Consider the following 22,174-nt stretch of genomic DNA (forward strand, 5'->3'; position numbering starts at 1 on the left):
CACAAGCATGTCGAGGTCCCTCTGGATGGCATTCCTTCCCTCCAGTGTATCAACCGAACCACACAGCTTGGTGTCATCGGCAAACTTGCTGAGGGCGCACTCAATCCCACTGTCCATGGCAGCGACAAAGATGTTGAACATGACCGGTCCCAACACCGATCCCTGAGGGACACCACACATTACTGGTCTCCAGCCGGACATTGAGCCATTGACCACAACTCTTTGTGTGTGGCCATCCAGCCAGTTCTTTATCCACCGAGTGGTCCATCCATCAAATTGATGTCACTCCAATTTAGAGACAAGGATGTCGTGTTGGACAGTGTCAAACGCTTTGCACAAGTCCAGGTAGATGACATCAACTGCTCTACCCCTGTCCATCAGTTCCGTAGCCCCATTATAGAAGGCCACCAAGTTGGTCAGGCAGGATTTCCCCTTAGTGAAGCCATGCTGGCTGTCACCAAGCACCCTGTTGTTTTTCATGTGCCTTACCATGCCATCCAGGAGAATCTGCTCCAAGATTTTGCCAGTCTCAGAGGTGAGACTGACTGCTCTGTAACTCCCTGGGTCATCCATTTTCCCCTTCTTGAAAATAAGGGTTATATTTCCCTTTTTCCAGTCATCAGGAACTTCACCTGACTGCCATGATTTCTCAAATATGATGGCCAGTGGCTTCACAACTTCATTTGCCAGCTCCTTCAGGACCCACGGATGGATCTCCTCAGGACCCATGGACTTGTGCACGTTCAGATTTTTAAGATAGTCTTGAACCAGTTCCTCTCCTACAGTGGGCGCAAGGTCTCCATTCTCACAGTCCCTGCGTTTGCATTCCAAGACTTGGGTGGTTTGGTCAGAGCCTTTGCCAGTGAAGACTGAGGCAAAGAAGTCATTCAGAACCTCAGCCTACTCCAAAACTTGTGTAGGCAGTTCTCCCGAGAGCTTCCTAAGGGGGCCTACATTCTCCCTAGTCTGTTTTTTATTTGCTATGTACTTGTAGAATCCCTTCCTGTTATCTTTAATACCTCTAGCTAAGTTTAATTCTAACTGTGCCTTAGCTTTCCTAACCTGGTCCCTAGCTTCCCGGACAACATCCCTGTACTCTTCCCATGCCACCTGTCCTTGCTTCCACTTATTATAAACCTCTTTTTTCATTTGAATTTTCCTCAGCAGCTCCTTATCCATCCAAGGTGGTCTCCTGACCCTCCTGCTGCACTTCCTTCTGGCTGGGATGCAACACTCCTGAGCTTGCAGCAGGTGATCCTTGAATATCAACCAAGAGTCCTGGGCCCCCCTGCCCTCTAGGGCTGTATCCCATGGAACCTTACTGAGCAGGGTCCTGAAGAAGCCAGAGTCTGCTCTTTTGAAATCCAGGGCAGTGAGCTTGCTGCACGCTCTTCTCACTGTCCTGAGGATCTCAAATTCGAGCATCTCATGATCGCTGCATCCAGGGCTGCCCTGGAGAGTCACATTTCCAACGAGCCCTTCCCTGTTGGTGAGCACGAGGTCAAGCATGGCACCTCTCCTTGTTGGCTCCTCTATTACTTGCAGATGGAATTTGTCTTCTACACAATCTAGGAACCTCCTGGATTGCTTGTGCCGGGCCGTACCATCCCTCCAACAGATGTCAGTGTGTTTGAAGTCACCCATGAGAACAAGGGCCTGCGAGCGTGAGGCTTTTTCTATCTGTCTATGGAGTGCTTCATCCACAGGTTCTCCTTGATCAGGCTTCTCAGTTGGGCAAGGTTCGGTATTGTCACTTTAAGATTAAGAATAAAATAACTTTCTAGAAAGAATTTTATTCCTGCTGCACTATTTGAAATTTAATTTTAAAATTATATAAATATTTTTATCTACAATTAACATAGGCTTTCCCTGCAAGGATGACTCTGAAAGACATTAATCTGGTTAACGAAACTTTAATCTATGTCTTAGCACATTTACATATAGTGAAATCTTTCTTAGGTAGTGATCTTAATGCTAGCCATGGAGGAGACTGTAAAACCTGCACAAAATGCTGTGTCATAAACTCCTAGAATAAGACCATTGCCTATCATCAAAGCCAAGATTTTTTTTACTAGGAAGCTCTAACTCTCTGGGACACCTCCGGCAAGCTCTTTGAAAGTAATCTTTGTCTGCAGATATGTCCCCTTACCAAGAATAATCTTTTAGATTGCAGTCTTCATTTTAGATAGAAAATATTAAGCATACTTGACAACTATAATTATTCAGCTGATGCATACTTCACAGCTACATAAGGAGGGCTAGGATTTGTATTTTATTTGTCTTTTAATTTATACTTCTATAACTTTTTCTAAACTAAAACAGACAATTCAGAAAATGCAAATGCCTGGTGCCCTGGGATTGTGTTTTTTTTTTTGTTTGCTTGTTTTGTGGGTGTGTTTTTGGTTTTTGGATATTTTCATTTGTTTAGTTTTATTTGATTTTATGTTTTAACTGAGAACAAAGCAGTTGTTTCTCTGACCTTGTCCCCTTGAAGCTGTGTTCAAAGTGTTTTAAGACTGCAGGTACGTAATTCTCTCTAGAAGATAATTAATGTGCTCCTCTTCAGCAAAATCTGCTTTACTTTTTAACTCTTTTTCTCCTAATTCAGCTGCATATCTGCCAATTTTCCACCATCCAAACACACAGACCTTGGTGGGCTCGACAATCTCTTCCAATTTCCTCACCAGATAATTACCGTTTTTGTGATTCAAGATTAATTTCTTAGGTCTGGAGTTTGAGTACAGTTTTAGGTGACCATTTCCCTGGTGATCATCAGATTTATTGAGTTTATTCTGTTTCTTGCTTTAGTTTCTACAGCATCTCTATTAAGCTGCATTTTCTGTCTTCCCCCATGATTCTTTTTAGCAATTCAGCTTGCTGCCTTCTGTCGTTCTCCCAGAGAGTTTTCAGTACAGTGGCCAGCTGGCAAACTGCCCTCTCTAAGCTCTTTTCATGTCATATTGCAGCATCTTTCTTGTTCACGATGGGTAGTTCAGGTCCAGAGGAAGATAGAAGACTTAAAAGAGATTGCAGTAGAATCAAAAATAGTCCTTCAAAATCTACACAGACAATAAAAGGAGGAAAGCAGCAATCTAACACCTTCTTTAAGGTAACCGTAACATACATACTTACGAAAACACTTGTCATCAAGAAGTAACCTCCGCCATCTTATAAAGAAGAGAAAGTTGGTGACCAATAGGATAATGTAAGGGTAAAGAGATCCTCAGAAAGTTAGCTAAATTTGTTTGTGTCTTTAACTTCAAAGATGAGATTAATGTTATTAATCCATAATGCGTTCGGAATAAAATATTTTCCCTTTTACAGTTTGATGCAAATTGCTGCCTTTCTCCACACAGATATTTGTATGTGTGTGTATTGACCATGATTAAAGAAAACACCAACCTGGTAAGGATATGGAAACCATCAAGTAGGATCAAGTGGAGTCTAGCTTTTACTTTGTAGTGAGGGTCTCACTGTCACGAAAGCATTGTCACTCCTCCCCTGTTGCAAGTGAAAAAGTATTCTAAGTCTATGGATGCAGTGCTCTCTAGCAGGAGCTCACTTCTCCAGCTAGTTAACCTGTAGTTACATATGCTGGACTTAACTATTGCATTGATACTTTGAAACTTGAGTTGTTCATACATATGGTTGAGCTATTGCTGTTTTGTTTTCAAATTTTCTAAACATTAACTTCAAGCATATAGCTAGCCATGCAAACAAGTGTTTTGACTGTACTGTTAACTATGTGCTTTCTAATTCATGCATGAAAAAAGTAATTTACTATTCCATAGCTCTCAGCTGTCCTGGAATTAGTAGAGCCTGCATTGGCTTGTGACTACTGAAACCAATATTGTCTTGTTTTCCTGACCCCCTTCCACATAAAAAAAGATTGACATGGCAGGGTAATAGAGAGTGTATTGCATTAGGGTTTAGTATTAAAGATAACACAAATGAAACTGAAAGCATATGGCATTCCTTGCCTTCTCTGCCAGCTGATGAGCAATACATTTTGTATTATGATCCACTTTGGAGGCTTTAAACCATTAAAACCTTGCTGCTTTGTTTTTCATGCTTGAAAGTTGCCAGTTAAACCAACTGGAGTAGCCTAATTTAGCTGATTGTGTGACTGATGTGTCAGAGCTCTGGCTTTGAATTTTCTAGGCTGGAAGTGAAAAATTGGACAAAATGAATTGAATACAGCAGATTGTATACTATATCAGTGCCTTAAATGTGGAACACTGAAGATGGAACTGAAACATTATTTATGAAAAACATATAAAGGAAATAGAGAAAAACGATGAATTATTCTTATATTCAGATAATACATTCAAAAGCTCACAAAAAAAAATAAAATCACTTCCTTATGGTTACCTAATGTAACTGTTCAATATATTGTACAATTTGCTATAAAAATTCGGCTAAACTGTTAACTTTATATATCAAGCAAGATAACTCTACACCTCCATCCAGAGGCTCTACTTCAAGATCTGTGCTAAGATCAAGTGTAATGGTTTTCCTCAGTTGAAACAAAGGATTTGAAATATTTACAGTGATTGCACTTGGATGGATATATTGCTTGGTGCAGTGATGTTAAGTAAAATAACTCATTTGGAACTACAGCAGAAAGAAATGTTACTCTAAGATCTTACTGAGAAAATAATTGCATATTATTTCCTGAACCCTTCCTATTTCACCCCTGTCTAGATAGTATGATCTGTTATTTTTTTGTGGCTACCATGTTATCTGGTATAGTGGTGATATGAAAAGACTGACCTAGAGATTCCCAGAATCTGCTGAAATTTTTCTAGCATTTGAATGTGTTTGGAGAGAAGAATCTATAGCATGCATTCACCATTGGTTTGTATTACATTAATTTAAAAATTTGAAACATGATCACCTAGAAACTCCTGTTAAGCATTCAGGTATTGATTCTGCTATTTAATGAAGTATTTGTTAATCATGGACTCTTAAAGGTCAGAAAAATATTAACTCAAGCCACACCTTTCTTTTGATTTAATTTCTTTGAAATAGTTATAAAATAAAATCAGCATTTACTGGGGAATTATTTGTCTATTTCTATTTATGCCTTTCCCATTTTGCATCTGTCCTCTTCTTCCAGAGATACAGGTCTGTTTAGACAGGTCTGGTGTAGTGTGAGACAGTTTATTCCTGTTTGAGACTTGAAAAAGAAGGAAAGGCAATACCTTCTTTGCATATTTTCTTTTAACTTTCCTGTGATTAAATGCGTTATGTCAGTGAGTGATAGCCTGATTGAAGGCTCAACTCTTTGCTGTTGTGTACTGACTATAGTGCTGTCGAGGTTTAGGAGAGTGACCTCAGCAAAGCAGAATGACTCACAGGCAGTTTTATAGTAGTGGCAGAACAGGTTCTGAGGATGCTGGAGGCCTGAAAAAGAATCAACAAGGCTTCTGGAAGCCAGGATGGGTATGGCTGTGTGGTCCCCTGTATGAGAGAGTCTTTCTGTTCATCTCCTCCTCTTCCGAATGTCCTCACATCAATCCAGCTAATCTGTCCCCTCTTTTGGAGACTAATCTGTCTCCTCTTTTTGGAGATTAAAATGTGGCTGAAGACTGAGCCTTAACCAGTGCAAGTTGTTGTGCTTTGTTACAATCATGGAATTTTTAGTTTCATGCAATTTGTCAAGGTGCTTCTCATTGCAGCAACTTCACAAGAGCAGAGATTGAGCCTTTGGTTGTGTTATTTTCTTTCAGGCTAGTTAGACAAAAATATTAGTGTATACTGATATTTATTGTACTTATGTCAAAACTGTGTCTATCTCTTATTTCTGCTTAGTCACTTAAATAATTAGATTATGTTTTTCTAGTTCCAAATTCACTGAAGTTAGCTATCGTGAAAGAGATGTTTTTTTAACTGCATCTCGTTCCTCCTCTTCTTTCTACATTATCCCCAAAATCATTCGGCAAGTGGCAACATATTGGTCATTTGCAGAAATGTTGTTTCTTCCCAGAAGCTGCTAAGGGACAAGATTTTTGGATAGCCCCTCTTGTGATCATTCAATAAGAAAATCTTACTGAATTGGTTGAAAGTGTCATCTTGTCTCTGGAATATTGTAGCTGAGTAAAAAAAATGAAAACAGTTGCAAATATGCTGAAGCAGAAAAAACTGTTCACCAAGACAAACTTTTTTGTCTCAGTCAGCATCTTTCTGAATAAATCTTATGCAGAAAGTTGAGTAGCAGATAAATCGGTACATTAATGTTCAGTTTGCATGTCTATCTAAATTCAATCTCTTAATAAAACTCAGTTATTGATTATTACATTTCTAATTTGCCTCAAGGCTCTTCTACACAATTATGGCAAAGAAACAAAACATAAAAGAACCTTTTTCTGTGGAGAATTATTAAAAAAGAGGAAAATAGAACATAAAACTGAGTTAAATTTATGTTATCCAGCTGTAAATCTAACAGAGAGCTTTAAGAAGTGGGAAATTTTATGAAAGTCAAACTGTTTAGACAGCTACATTGAAAGTATTAAAATGTAAAACTGTGTACTAAAAATAATAGATAGTAAAAGCTAACATATATTTGGCTTATGATATGGCCAAGTTAAAGATATCTAAACATTCTTAAAATTTCTGCCTGAAGAACTTTGCCTTTCATTCCAAACAACCCAAACTTGCAAAAGATTTAGGTTGGGATTTGACTTTGGTTTCTACTGCTCAAGTCTCTCTCTGGGTGTTCAGTGAAGAACCACCTTAATACTTTTTTTTATGGTGCTTCCTAAGTAAGAGTTGTTAGCTGATAGAGGTTTGACTATCATAAGGCATTTTTATCCTGGAAATACATTTGGATACTGATATTCAAAGCAGTAATTTCTCAGAAATAAGTATTGAAATGCTTACTGACTGACAGATAACATGCAGTGAAATGCAATCCTTAGTCTCTTACTGATCTGTTATGAAGAGGTGCCAATTTAATTGTGCAGGGAGTTGCTTCTGAAAAGATTTTTAAAAGAAAAAAAGAGAGGGTGAGTTGCACCAACCTGGTCAAACAGGTACTTTAGCTTCCTGCCTTTTGAAGCAGTTTTACCTGAGAATCTATAATATTCGCCTGTTTTTTGTATAACGAGAGGTCCTCAGAATATTTATTAGTACAGTGATTAAAGTATTCAAATGGGACTGGTAAGAATTTTTTAAATGAAGCTCCCATTGCACAGAAAGGTTCAAGTCTAATCCAGAATTACTGAAATGTAAATTCAGATTACTCCTCCAAGATAATAGAGCAGCTTGCAACGGAGCCTGAGAAACTCTACCCCAGAATACCCAACCTGGTAACTCTAGTTCTGAGGAGTGAGAGAGTGAAGTTTCAAGTCCCTACAACAGATAGCAAGGCATCCATTTGTTCTTACATGAATAATTTTGGACATGAGCTTGATTTAGATTATTGGACTTCAGTGCCAAGACATTCATTCATCTACTTGTAGCATCCTAATTTGGGTTTATATGGATTCAGGTTAGTGTACAACTCTGAGCTTTAGATGACAGTGCTGCAACCTAATCCGATACTATGCCAGTATGTAAGATGGGAGACTCAGCTCTTTCACTGTATAAGAGAAATACAGCTGTACCTGGGAAAGGTTGAGGCAAATTAACAAAAGACTAACAAATGTCTAGACCTGACCATCTGTGGTCTGACAGAAACTGGTACAAACACGTATTGTACAATTATGTCATCATGCAACCTAGAAGTGGTTCATGTGCCTTTTTTTTTTTTTCCAGTTATATGGCTTAATGCACAAAACTAAAGATTTCTGCTGATAATAAATTCCTCTCAAGTGTGTGTTTCAATTAGAAAAGTTACAAAGCATTTATGAAGTGTAAGACGAATATAAAAGTTATTGGCTGATAGGAGATTATATAATATAGTGAAGAAGTAATCAAACCACTGGATATGAAACACCATGATGCTGTGCTACTTATCGGGAATGAATATTTAAGTGGCTTTTCTGTTTCAGTTGGTATCACCAGTGGAGAGGAGCACCAGTTGTGTGTTAGGGTACCTGGTGTGTCAGCAATGGCTGGGGAGGAGGAGAAAGCTGGAAAAGAAAGCAGTACCTTTTAAATTAGGGTGGTATCAATTTCTGGGCAATGTGGTCACATAGGGGAAAAAAAACAGTATCCTCTAGAATCTTAGGCATGGAGCCTAGACTTCAGTCTCCACTGTTGTCACCAATTAGCAAGTGACAATAAAAGGACTATAAAATGCTGTAGGACTCATTCTGGTGATGGTGAAGTACTAGTCTTAAATATTTAAGCGTGTTCTCATTTCTGAGAAGAGGTTATCAGGTCTAAAGCATCACTACAGATTTTGTTATGCTTCTGTCTAACATGGTCTTATACTGTATATTCTGTAATGATAAGCATGATGAGAATTTAATGCAGCAAGTCAATACAGCAAAGGATTTTCTTCCAGAAGTAACTGAATTAGAAAACCTTGTGACAAAACAGTGAATATATTTCCTGTTGCAGTGAGATACCTCATTATTTATTTGACCTTTCAAAGCTCTAGTTATTTAAAATTTATTGTAAATTTTAAGAGATGTACTCATATGGAAAATTTAATGAGATCTAGTAATAAGTCTGAAACTTGAGGGAACTTTTAAAGTATAGAACACACCTCTTAAACTCTGATGACCTTTAAAATTTGAAGAAACATCTTTAGTAGTGAGTACACTAAAATTATTGCTATGACATATTAGAGGGCTTGATAGCTGAGATGTATTTGATATCAATTTATGCATGAAAATTTGGGAAAAAAGATAACACTCTCAGAAGGTGTTCCTTGCATGAAGCCTTTAAGTTTTTGTTGTAATTTTTGGTACAGTGGGTTGCTCAAAAAATGGCTGAATCTCATCTGCTGCAGGGCTCCTTTTGGGCCACAGGAACAGAATTTTCATTCACGGCCTTATTGTGTGGCACACACATACTTTTAACCATAACATGCTTTTCACATGAAAATTACAACAATTATGGCTCTATACAAGTAATGGAAGAGTTTTTTGGGCTGTCAGATCTAGATTTGTTGTTCAACCTGATATTATCTCCTCTAAGGAAAAGGATTTCTGTCTCCTCAGTGAAGTTACCGTTAAGACTGAATGCAGGTCATGGCATGTAGTTTAAACTGTGAAAATGGCAAACTCATTATTCCTAGCTTTAAAAATCTCAAACTTCTATCTGTCCTTCCTTTTATGGTGTAAGCCCTATGGAAATACAAAATGAGAGATGATATTTGAGCCCCAAACATCACGAAGAAAGCAGATGTAGGGGAAGGCCCTTGTTCCAGATTACATACTGGTTTGGCATCACTGTTTCTCAGCTTATTCTCTTTTTTATTAGACTCTGAATGGTCCAAAACTCTTAATTCAGAGACTGATCTGGAGAAGCTGGTGGCAGAGCACTGTAAGCCAGGATGTGCTGCTCTTATGTACCTACAACAGCCAGATGGCCTTCAGGAGACAGAGTAACTTCCTAAGCTTTACATCTGGTGTTGTGGCTTTTGGCAGGTCAGGAGGGAGGCAGCTCTCACAGGGATTTTTCTTACCATCACACTCATCTTCTGCCAGCTGGCACCACCAGGAAGGTATTACCATTGCTCCTCTGCTTCATGGGCTGTGTGGGGGCTGCCTGCAGCCCTGCACCTGGGCAGCTGCAGGACTGGGCTGTGTGAGATTACATGATGGCACAGAAAGGGCCTCCAGGCTCCAGGAACTTTCAGTGCAGCAGAATTCTGCTAACAGATGCAAAGAAACTGTGCTGCAGAGTCGAGTCTTATTGATTTAGCTGCAGGTGTGCACTCTTAGAAAGCTGTCCTTAGTAGCTGGACAGCTAAAACTGAGTGCTTGATTTAGTAAAACTTTTAGTAAGACAGGCTAGCTTTTTAGTCATAGCTGCTCTATGAGTGTTGGACCATAAGGAAGCAGGAGAATATACTCCCTCCAGTGTATGGCCTTAATATTTTAGCTTGCACTGCTAAGGCACTAATGATTTTAAGGAAACCATTGTGTCCTCTTGGAAGCCTGATCAAAACATTTGTACAATAGTTGCCTTTTCAGGTGATGTAGCTAATTTAGTCTGGGTTTGTTTTTTTTTTTTTTTCCTTTTTTTTTCATTATGGTAATAAACCACCATGGAAATCATGGTATACTTTAATCCTGCTTCTGTGTCCTTTCACCCAATAGTCTCTGTCTCCTTTTTATACTGAAAAGGAAACGTCTCATTATCCCTATGTTACTCTACCAAGTTTCCTCTCACAGAAGGTATGCAGCTGCGGAGTTTCTCTGCTACTTTCATCAAGAAAAATACTGTAATCAGAGGCATATTAGCCCTTGTACTGTATATTTTCCATAGTAAAATTTCAGTGAATATTGGACTATTAATACCGATTAACTTCCTGGCAAGAAAGGATGACTTGATACTGGTTATATTGCATTGCTCACAAGGCCTGATATTTATGTCTAGGTATTCATTAACTGAGAAATTCGTTCTGACTTTCTTTGTGAGCCTGCAAAGAGATAAATAATGAGGATCCTGTTACAATTTAATATTTTATCATTTCTGCTGTTTAAAACAGTTGGGTTTGTTTTTTTTTTCGGTTTTACTGGCATGGTGTTAGATGATCTCCAATTTTCCATACCCAATTCTTCATAAGGTGGAATAGCTGAAAACTGATCTGGAATTTGGGATACTTTTAAGGGCATTTTCAGCTGAATCTGCTGCTCTGTCTCGTCTGTGGCTCTCATGATTGCTAGTGCTGAATGAAAGGGAGGGAGAGGGAGGAGGAGTCTGCAGTGAAGTCAGGGAGGAGGGAAGAACAGCTTCAACTCAGTGATACAGTAGTGAGCCAGTTCAGGAAGCTGATTGAGCAAAAAGTAATTAACTGGGGGAGGATGAGGAGTGAAGAGGAAGGGGGACTGAGAGGGCCCAAAATTTAGATTTACTTACATTCTTGTGGAACTGTACCCTTAATCTCACCCTGGGACTGGATTCCTCAAAATATGAGAAAAGGGAGAAAGCTGTGTCAGTTTTATTTAGTCTAAATCCACAAATGTTTTCAGTCACAAAATTGAGCTCTGTAAGTTTTCCAAAGGGCCGGCCTTAAAATTATCAAAGGGTAGGGCTGGAAAACCTCTCTCATTTAAGCTTGTAAGAGAACATGGGTTTCATGATATGAACTTCAGTCTTTTGCCGTACAAAAGGCACTCGTGGGGAAAACAAGTTAGAATGCAACTGAAATTACAATGGTGAAAAAATATTTTCTGGAAGATTTAAAAGAACTTTATTGTGTGTGTGAGGGACTTTTTTTTACTATGCTGAACTCACTTAAAGACTACATTCACTTTTCCATCATCTACAAGGTCATATCCGAAGTTTCTGTCTCTCCAAATGTCTGGAATTTGAGGTATCTTTCTTCTACACCTTTTTCACAGTCCTGTTTGCTCAGATTTCAGGTATCTGTATACCTGGCAACTGTTTTGGGGCTTCTTCTGCAGCAGGGTTGAGGTATAGTGCAGTTACTTGAATGGAATGGTGTTTATGTTGACAGGTGGATGTATGGGGAAGATGTGGGAAGGAAAACACAATTTTCCTCCAGTCCGTATTCTCCCTCTGATCTGGATTTTTGTTTTATGTCCAGCGGAGTCTAATTGATTTAAGACATTGATTAGAAGAGGATAAAAAAAGTCTCCAGATAGTATAAAGTAATTGGAAAGATAAGTTTGTTTAGGAAACATTCTTAGAACAATTTTACAATACATGCAAATCAATCATTAGATGCAATAAAAACTCTGACAGTGTTTTCAAAATGAATGATGAATGAAATGAGAATACAAAAATAAATACTCTTTTGTCAGGAAATGTTAAAAATGTTTTATATATCATGATTAGTTTTACCTTAATTACATCAAAATATAAATAGTTCAAATTAGCCCGCATTTGAGTGGAAAACAATTGAATTTTAAATTTCATTGAAGAGACCTGTCAAACAAAATGGTAATTAAAAGCAATTATCATAGAAACAAAAAGCATCAAATGCTTTTCACTTTGGATTTTTTATTCCTGGATTTGAAAGTAAATTAGGCAGAGTAATAATTCAGATTTATCCTAGATTAACTGAAACAGGGCTGAAAATTAAAAATGTATGTACTATGACTTCAACATCAAACTTAGATAGAAATCACAATGTCACTGTCAAGGTGAATTCCTCAAGGCATGATACAGACCTGGCAGCTGTATTGTTTTGCTATGGCTTCAATAATTATTTTCCAACATATCAAATAATTATACTTTAGTGCTGTTTGCATAATGTAGCCTTTTAGTTCTGTATTTCACTGGGTTTTTACTTTTTTTCCCTCCCAAGTTTTTCTTACCTCTCCCTAACTATTTCATTCTTTCAGTCTGTTTTCCTTGTTTTCTCTTTTTTTTTAAATTTCCTTCAGAAGAAAAACATCATAAACACTGCTATTCCGTACATGCAGAAAGATACTAAACAACAGTTCCCATAGATTCAGTACTCCCATGTAATTTTCAACCCTCCATCCCTTTCAAGCACTAATTTTTGTGCATATAATGAAGGTCAAAACCTAAGTTCTGATTATCTTCTTATTTTAATTTTTTGCAATTCTTCCCTTCATGGTATAGAGGTGCCTGGTAGCTTTAAGTGAGATTAGGGTATTAAGATGAGTTTTATTTTATACACGTGTATATATTTTTATATGCGGTTCCTATCTTGATGCTGTTACTATCTTGAAGTGTTCCTGGTCTATGCAAAAGACAAAAAAAAGTATTATTAGTCTAATGCTATAAATGGAAAACTGGTATATGAAGCACAAGGTTGTGTAAGAGGTAGGAAGGCAAGACCAACGGTTTTGAATCCCATTCTGAACCAGTACACTGAAAAGCAGCCCTCTTTCAAGCCAGTGACATTCAAACCCAAACAACTTTTTGAAACCACTTGTCACTCGTTTCCAGAATTCAGCATTTTGCTTTCATTTGACGTGCCCCTGCTGAGCTTCTTAAACCAGTGGATGCAGGACAAGGGGCAGTTTCCTTAAGAAGATAAGAAATGGGTGTACTAGGTTGAATTAACTGAGCAAAGATGAAGTGTACAGCTAGACCTATGCTTTTCTCATTTCGGATCCCTTTTTCTCTTTTATACCTCCAGAAGAAATGTGGAGGGGTTTGTGTCGTGTCATTTGAGAACTGAGGAACACACTACAGAAAACTCCAGTGGTAATTCAATTATCAATTACTGTGGTAAGTTCAATCTTTCCCTCATTTGCTGTTTCACTACTTAGAAATGAAAATACAATGTGAATCCATATGATGAAACCGATACTTTTCCAGGTTCCACACTGGATAAGACTTTTCTTCTGAATTCATGATATAAAAATCTTTTACATCTGTGTTCAACTATAGAGGCTGCTACTTTTTAATGCTGCGTGACGTCTGATTTTTTTTTTCATGAGCTGTATCCAGTTTCTTTGGGACTGATGTAAGCTTTTGTCTTGAGAGCAGTGAAGGGTTTTATTCTTGTTGAGTCTGATGACTCTTATTGATTTGATGTCCTCCAGAAATCTCTTCAGAGGAATGCACTTTCCTTACAGGGGTAGATTAACTGTTTGACCTTTAAGCACCACATGAAAATCAACATGCAAAAATGTCACCTGGTAGTAAAAGGATGTCTTTTGGAGAAATTAATGTGTTTGGGAGAAAGCTGAAGTTTTCCTTAGGACTGTTGCTAGAGCTTCACTCTATATTCTACAGCTTGCCTTGTGGCAGATTGTTTCATTAACCAGCAGCATCATTAATCTTTTTTTATTATCACCTTAAACATAAACAAACAATGATTTTGTTGTGTTTGACACAAGTAGTGCATTTTAATTTTGTAGGCTTGCATTATTGACTTAGAAAAACCCTGCGATGTTTCAGTTTGAAATACTGACTGACAAATATGAAAATGCTATTCAGATGTGTGGAGATGGCATCTGTTGTGCATATTAAACAACGTGTGTGATTTTATCGCTTCCACATGGAGCATTAACTAGGAAAGTTGATATTAATTAATCTGAGAATTAATAACCTGCATTCATTTTGCTTTCATGGAAATAGTTACGCTGTTCTGTGGGCCATACTGAGATCAGGTCTCTTTAAGGAACCAAAGGCGTAATCCTGAGTCATATGGTGGAGTTAATTTCAGTCATAATAATGGAAGAATCAGTTGTTTTGCTATTCTACCTCTGTGATGCATTTCTTTATTTTACAACTTCTCAAAAATTTGTTTTCCTCTTTTATTTTTTTCTAACAATTAAAGGTACTAATAGTAATTATGAGGATGGATTAATTCAAGCTTAGTAATGGTTTATGATTTGAAATTGAGAGAATAATTGTATACTTGAGAATGGAATGCACGAGAACCCTTCTGGTGATGTGTTCGTTAAATTTATGGCCACTGGAATACAGTTTTGTTTCATTGTTTGATATTCAAAGCCAAGGAGACGTTGCATTCCTAGGAAAAAAAACACCAAACAAAACACTGTCACATCCCCTTCTCCCCGCCCCCAGCCAAAACAATCCCAACACACAAATTTATGTGCTACAGACTTAGATATAATTGATCATTCTTAGGGATTTGCAAATTATAGTAATGATGTAACTAAACAGAATTACAGAGTAAAGTTTATTTAGAATGTTTTTAGGGGAAGTCCAAATAGAGAATTCCTTCGCTCGGGTTTTCAATTGTTCTGTTGGTGTACTTCATTTATGATAAACTGATACGCCCAAGGAAGAAGAAACAGTCATTTAAAATATAAGTGCACAAACCACTAGTAATAAGAATTATTCAAGAAACAATAGGTACAACAAAAATTTGTAATGACTATTCTTTAATTTGGAGAATTGCAACATTATTTTTTGTTTCACAGACTTGCCCTAGATTCATTAAGCACTAACAGCATGTTGATGAAATCTGTATTACCATAAATTATTATAACTTGAAGGCTACTTATTTAGCAATTATTATTCATAGCAGATAGGGTTTTTTCTTCTTTTTGCCTGAAAATGAAGTATTTGCAGAACAATATATAGGTGTAATAAATGCATTTATTTTAAACTGGCTTTCTTGAAGTCTCTTCCTGTTTTCAGCCTTCCTCAATTACGATTACTAAAGAAAAGAGGTTCTGGAGGCTAGATTTCTGTCAGAGCTCAGGGCGAAAGCATCGTATTTTCTTGCTCTTCCTTGGATTTCATCCAAAGCCAATTCTGTTTAATCTGCCTGCTGCTGCTCTGGAAGTGACATCTGTTCAAATTTACACTCTTTATCATGGCTGACATGTTGTTTGTGTGTCTGTTTACCCCAAGCCCTTGTTCCAACTGCCTCTTGCAGATAATTTGTGATTTCTTCCTTCAGTCTATCACAGGTTGCTAGGCATTGAATTGCTGCATATGGAGCTTTGCTATTATTTTTTATTTCTTTTCCTCAGCTTTGCAATTATGCTCTGAAGAGCAAATGAGAAGTCTAGATGCAACACGTGTATCAAGAAATATACTGAGGAAGGGTAGATGGGAAGTGAAGGGGCTGGGGGATGTGTCATGAAGGAAACAGTATATATGATAACCTGATAAAGAATCTAGTAAAGTGTGGGCTCTGATATCTATACATCTCTTCTGTAAAATAAATATTGCTTTGTAATTTTAGCTACAAAAGCAGTCTTAGGCCTAACAACTAAATTCAGACCATATTTTTCTGACATGGGGTTCATAAGTAGATAAAACATTTTTTATGTTTAGAATTAAAAAATAATTAATTTTATCTTAAAAAGTTATGAGATGGCCTTTGAATCAGAACTGTTACTCAAATTCAGTATGAATACTTGAATATGCCTTGAAATTTTGGCTAAAGGCAGCTTTGCCTTTTCAAATTTTCCCCAAAGTTTTGCAATTATGAAATTACTATTTGAAATCAAAATCAAATATGAAATTCTCATATTGGTCAGCCCAGGACTGAGATTTAAGATAAATGAGAGTTGAAAAGAAGATGACAAGAGCTGTCATCTTTGTGCACATGAGGACAAGCATCTCTGTGGAACAACACAATTCTAAAACATTACTAGCTACCATACATACTGAAAAATAAACCTGAGACTATCTTCGATTTCATAATTGTGGAGCACTGCAGTATATGAGTAAGTTACTGGAATTGTGGGTGAGGTGAGTGGGAAGTGAGGATCATTGCCCCCTTACTACAAGCTCACAAAGACAAAGGTTTTATATTCATTATTGTATGTACTGAAGGAAGCAAAGTGCTCGAATGTACAAAAACAATTTAAATTGAAAACAGATGTAATTCGAAAGAGAGTGAACAAGAATGTAAGATCAGCACAATTTTCAAATATTTGGACCTAAAATAGTAACAAAATATCTAGAAAGTTTCAAATATACTCCTTTATTGGTCTTTGGTGCTGTAAAACTCTCACATCCTAAACCAGTAAACTCTCCAGTTCTTTTTTGCTTATTATTCTGATTTCTTTAATTATTTGTGCATAACCAGAACAACTAAAAGCTGAAACACGATCTAATATTTTACACAAATGATGAATGACAACTGTTTTGTTGTAAGTAATTTCTAAAAAGGGAAAATGTGCTATCTTTGATGAAGAGAAATCATCCAAAATAACTGTTTCCCCTTACCTTCTCCTACTGTCCTATTCAAGTTTCAGTGAACCCAGTCTAATGTAAAAATGGGGTCTGAATTATTTCTAAAAATTTGGATATAGGTATATTACCTCTTAGAGCAACCCTGTTAATGGTAAACCAGAGAACCAGCAGTGCAAAAACCATCATTACCATAGGCATACTGCACACAGAACTGTACACAGACACAAACTGCCCCCACGCAGACTGATTTACTCTCTTTAACATATGCCTGTAGCCTGTACTGATCCCATCCCACGCTTCTGCCACAAGTGCCCCCTTGGCTGACTTGCTAACAAATACGAGCTGACACACCTTTCAGCCAAATATGCATAGCTGCATGATCTATTTGTAGGTTATGCCTTGCTTCTACTGGGTGACAAAAGACTAGTCAAAAGAGTGAAAATGCACTACATAAACAGAGATTGTATTCTTGTCATCGTGTTCTCTTCCTTTCCAGTGCTACCATTCTTCCTTCTGCATGCATAAAACAGTGCTCATATGATGCATGCACCTCTGTCACAAGGGAAACATTTATTTTTCTTGATCACTTCACAGACTTAAAATTTTGTTTTGTGATTTGCGCAGGAATTCTGTTGCTTGTCATGGTTGGATTCTTTTTCTCTGTGTAGTGGTTACTATCTATTAGTGCAAAATGAGAACTTCTTTTTTAGATGTGCTGATGAAAATTGCTATGAGCCATATCTGCTTTTTCTGGTAATAAACTCTCCATGTTTAGACCTGTTGCCAAAAAATCCTGCATTCATCAGGCTGACATATTTCACAATTCCTAAGAAACCACATGAAGGTTGTTGCTATAAAGGCAGAGGTGTTTCTTAAGGTTTTCTGAAAGTCTTCCATTGGATTTTCTCTAATGGAGATCACTATGAAAAGCTTTCATTTCCAAAAGAAGGTCAATACAAGCAACACAAATGTGTTTCCATAGTCACCTTAAAATATTTTATGCATAATGAGCTCATCTGAATTCTGTCATATACTATAGAATACGGAATGCCATGTCCTAGAGATCAGAAAGTCATCAGGTGACATTGAAAATGGGTAATCAAGCTATAGAAAAACAAGAATAAATATTCTGTTTGTCTTTGTTCTATTATTTTACCATTAATATAAGAGCTTTTTACTTGTTTGTTGTTATTGCAAATCCATGACTGCTTTGCTTGTGATATGTCACTCCACCTCAAAATCATTCAAGATAAGCTCTGTATTTGCTTTTCCTTTCTCTTTTTGTCTATCCAGACACTCTACATTTTTATCGTATGATTCCAACAGTTCAGTTGTTTCCACATGCCATTCGTTGCAAGCTTCACCAATCTCTGTTACCTAATGGTGAGATATTTGAATTTCCCCCTTTTACTATGTATTTGTTTTACCATACATATTCTGTCTGTTGAGTCCTCAGCAGAGGGTGGATGTAAAATCCATACAAGGGCAGTATATAGGAGATAATGAATTGTTCACCTTTACACAACCTGACTAGTTGATGGATTTTACTATGTGAAAATAAGTGGGATTTGAAGAACATTCTGCAAGCAGAGGTTGTGTTCACCCTTTATTGTTCTACTTACATTTTCAGTGCACTAAAATAACAAAACAGTGCAGTTCTGGTTACTGTAGTTGACTGGAATATGACCAACTTTGCTTTGGGCTGTTTTGATAGAAACCAGTAAGATGCCGCTAAGCTTGCTCTTTGACTTCAGTAGGTATTTAGGTATGACTTGGGTCTGATGTTATTTGGCATTTCGTTCACTAGTATCTAGAGAAGTAGGTATGTTTATACTAGTAATTCAAACCAATGTTCGAAGTTTTGATCCCAGTAGTTAAGGGGATACCTAACATTAGAGTTCTCTGCAAGATTATAATCGTTAAGCAATACCTCTGTCTCCTTCGAGAAGCTAGGTGGATTGTAAGCAGAGAAGTTTTTTCTGGAGCATGTTTTTAATAGCCCAAAATACAAAGGTTCTCATCCAGAGTAACTCTTTCAAGTCAACACAATTAGTGTGCTACTAATCATCAAGCCAATGAAACTGAAATGGAAACATGGAGACTAGATACACTTCCTTTTTGTAGCACATATATCTATTTTTCTGCTGAAATTACTTTACTATTTACCAAACAGTTTATAGAATACTATAAACAATACTGAATGTCCAGTTTTATGAAATGTGTGGCGTTTCTAGCGTACCTTGAGTAGAGAAATATACAGGCATCTAATTTCTCTGCTGCTTCAACAACCTGCTTCCTGAACACTTAATGAACTTCTGTTTTATCAATATATGGGTTTAATCAGTTTTTCTCTTTTTGCATGGCAGGGATTTGTACTATGGCTGCAAGTTAAATTACTTGATTATTCTTCTTGATGTTTTTATTATTTGTCTGAAATGGGGTGTAGCATAGCAGGATAGCACGAGCAAGTGAATGTATTATAAGGCAGAAAAAAAGTTTGAATGCAATCCAGATGTATATGTAATCACATTGATTACTGCACTCGTTTTCTCTCCTCCTTCTTCTGTATCTTGTCCTTTATATGACACAGACTTTACTGGAGTCATTTGCCTTTTAAGCTGACTCTGAATAGACTGAATATATATATCTATCATTGTACAGCTTGGGATGGGTAGATTTTTATCCTGTGTAATTACAGCATATTCATATTAGCATTTCTCTCTTACTCATTAAAAAAGAATTCTTCATATCAGATCTTCCAGATGAGCTGCTTGTGGAACACAGACAGGAGCTGACATCTTCAATTTTGCTTTTGCAGTGCAGAAAAATAATTTGCCTTGGTTGTTCCATGTTATTTAAGAGAAAATTCTTGAACATATTGACGTCAGCACTGATAAGGGGCGAGAGACAGCTTGTAGGAAAATGTTAAAAGTTTACTAAGCGAAACTTGTTTTCCCCCACTTAATATCAGCATAGGAGAATGGTTTCACTGAGCTGTTAAGTAATAATCTTAGTCTGAAAAAGCACCCCACCAGCTATGTAGTACCAACAGCGGACACACAAAATAAGTATATTTGAAATAGTCACTTGTGTCGAATGATTGCTTACTTTCTCTTGTTTCATGGAGGAATCTGAGATACCAAGGTTTCCACCTCTGTGGAGAAGGGTTATTAACTGTAGTCCCTTACTAGGAAAACGTGGCTTTATTATTCTGTCTTGCAATGTTTGATTTCCCTGGCATTAAAAAGTAAGCTGTTAGCATAAGAGGAACTCAAAAATCAGCTGTGCCCCTGTCACCAGCACTCCAAAAATGGCAAGAGATTCCCCTTGGCCTAAAGAAGCAACCTTCTGCCATCATGCCTTTCAAAGGCTTCACTGAGCATCCAAAGGGGGACAGGCTCAGTTAACCAGTAATGACAAATGCTCTGAGGAAAAAACATAAAACTACTTTGTAAGCTTTAAGGAGAAGTCAGTGCTTACCTTTGCTGTGATACAATTGTTTGGTAGTGCAGCTCAGTATATCGCAGTGGGTGATGTCAGACTAATGCTGCATTTATCAACAGGAGACCTGACTACATGAATCCAGTCAAACCGAACGGCACTCCATTGCCTGGGCTTTGGACTCTTTCCATGTGGAACTTGTTCAAACTGATACAGGCTGGTGCGCCAACCCATTTAGTGTTTCATTTAATGAACTTTTTCAGTGCGTTTTTTCTCTGTTCTGTTATCATCAGTTTTACTTACCTTTGGTGTTATTAATGGCTCAGAATATTTCTCCTGAAGTATTATGAGAGTGAATGAAATCAGCCTACTAGGTATGCACAAGCTGATTGCTTGGAAGTTTGTTTTCATGGTTTCCTCTTTGCCATTTCCTGGTTAAGCAACAGGACTTACAGCATGTAGTGCTGTTATTGGCACACTGTGGGGCAAATGCCATTTGTGCCAGCAGAGTGGCTGGAAACTAGTTAGTGTTCTTCTCAGGTGAATTTTTGATCAAATCCTTTTTTCTCTTCTACCCACTGAAATTTATCTGACAAAATGTTAGATATATGTTAATGTGGAACAAGCAAAACATGATTGCATCTAAAGCTTCTTAGTTGAATAGATGTGTGCAAAAACCGTTTTAATATTTCTTTCTTTTTTTCCATCTAAACTATGCCATCTATTTTGGAACAGTCACTGAGATTACATACTGCAACCTCAAATTCTACCTACAAGTACAATCACGCTTAAGTCATGGAGATTCTTCCTTATTTTCAAGGACAGAAAGTGTTGCACAGAAAAGTATTGCCAGGATACAAGTCAGCAGTGAAATCTATGAGAATGGAGATTGAGTCACACTAAATTTTTAGTCAGTAACCAGTATTTTTAAACCTTCTTCCCCAGGGAAAACCTTTTTCATTTAGGCAGAAAGCAAAAATAAAAGACGATGCTGCTCTCAGTATACTGAATAACCTTTCAGTTTGTTGTAAAAAAAATGTACAATGAGACAAATGTTATGGAATTTCTTTTATATTAGGGTCTTCTAGTGGGAGCTGAAAATGCAAGGACTAACTGTTGTATTTCTAGAAGAAACGGAGCCAGACTTGTGTTAAGGCACATGCTCTTATTTTAGTGTATTTTCAGTGATCACATGATGTAAGCTGCCTTGGTACAGCGCTCTTAGTTTCCACTATTTCCTTGTAGTTTCCACTGTTTCGTTTTATGTTTATCTTTTCAAGATTGAATGTAGTCTTTTACATCTTCCTGTCATAAGCAGGGGAGAAATTGGAGCAAACGGCTTTAATAACATACAGTAAGGAAGCTAGGCACAGGCAGAATATAAAAAAAAAGTAATCTAAAATTCAGCATCTTAAGTGCCTGGAGCTTGAAAATGACTAAGGTGTTATAACTTAATAATATCTTTTTGGAGTCACATTTTGGACCAAAAGTAAGAGAGGAAATACGGCTCAAGTGTTGTGATATATTGCTCTGTGGAGGAGAGTCTGTTACTCATTCATTACAATGCAGTCTGCATAGAAGTGAAAGTGGATTTGAATTAGCATTTCTGGGTTATTTAGCATTCAATCTATGATTGTTTAGATCAACAATTAATATATATAATTTCTTCTGTTACTAAAAATTTTCCTATATTCTTTTCTGAATCACATTAATGAATGTTTAGAAAAAGAAAATAAAACACTTGCCTAAGTAAAAACTTGCTTCAATAGAAATTTGCTTCAGTTATGTGGTAACTGAATATATCAGTTAATAGCTGTTATTTGATAAGACTTTGTATCAAAATGTTATGGTCAGCACTGATGTCATCCAAGCTGGTTGCCAAAGTAAAGCAGGGATTTAGGCAGCCCTCGCAGGGTGACCTAGTCTTAGACATCGGACTGGCTGGCCTGCATCCAAGAGGAGTTATGCAGACATAGGGTAGTTTCACCTGCTTTTAAACTTAAAAAGATAAACCCCAAAAGCAGTAGAGGAACTGAAAATAAAC

The 22,174-nt window shown here is 37.2% G+C and overlaps 1 protein-coding gene across 2 annotated transcripts in view; it reads left to right on the plus strand.

Moving 5' to 3' along the window:
- The window catches only part of TENM1 (teneurin transmembrane protein 1), an 845,211-nt gene that overhangs the window by 182,669 nt on the left and 640,368 nt on the right, over positions 1–22,174 (plus strand). Inside the window, exon 3 of one of the 2 annotated variants that reach the window (XM_062607456.1) lies at positions 13,199–13,290. The gene's annotated coding sequence lies outside the window, so the exon portion shown is untranslated. The remainder of the gene's footprint in view (positions 1–13,198; positions 13,291–22,174) is intronic. The other variant, XM_062607455.1, reaches the window with a different exon arrangement.

The sequence above is a fragment of the Pezoporus occidentalis genome, unplaced genomic scaffold (genome assembly GCF_034315485.1).
Source record: "Pezoporus occidentalis ecotype Australia unplaced genomic scaffold, CSIRO_AGI_Poc_V1 ctg123, whole genome shotgun sequence".
Lineage (NCBI taxonomy): Eukaryota > Metazoa > Chordata > Aves > Psittaciformes > Psittacidae > Pezoporus > Pezoporus occidentalis.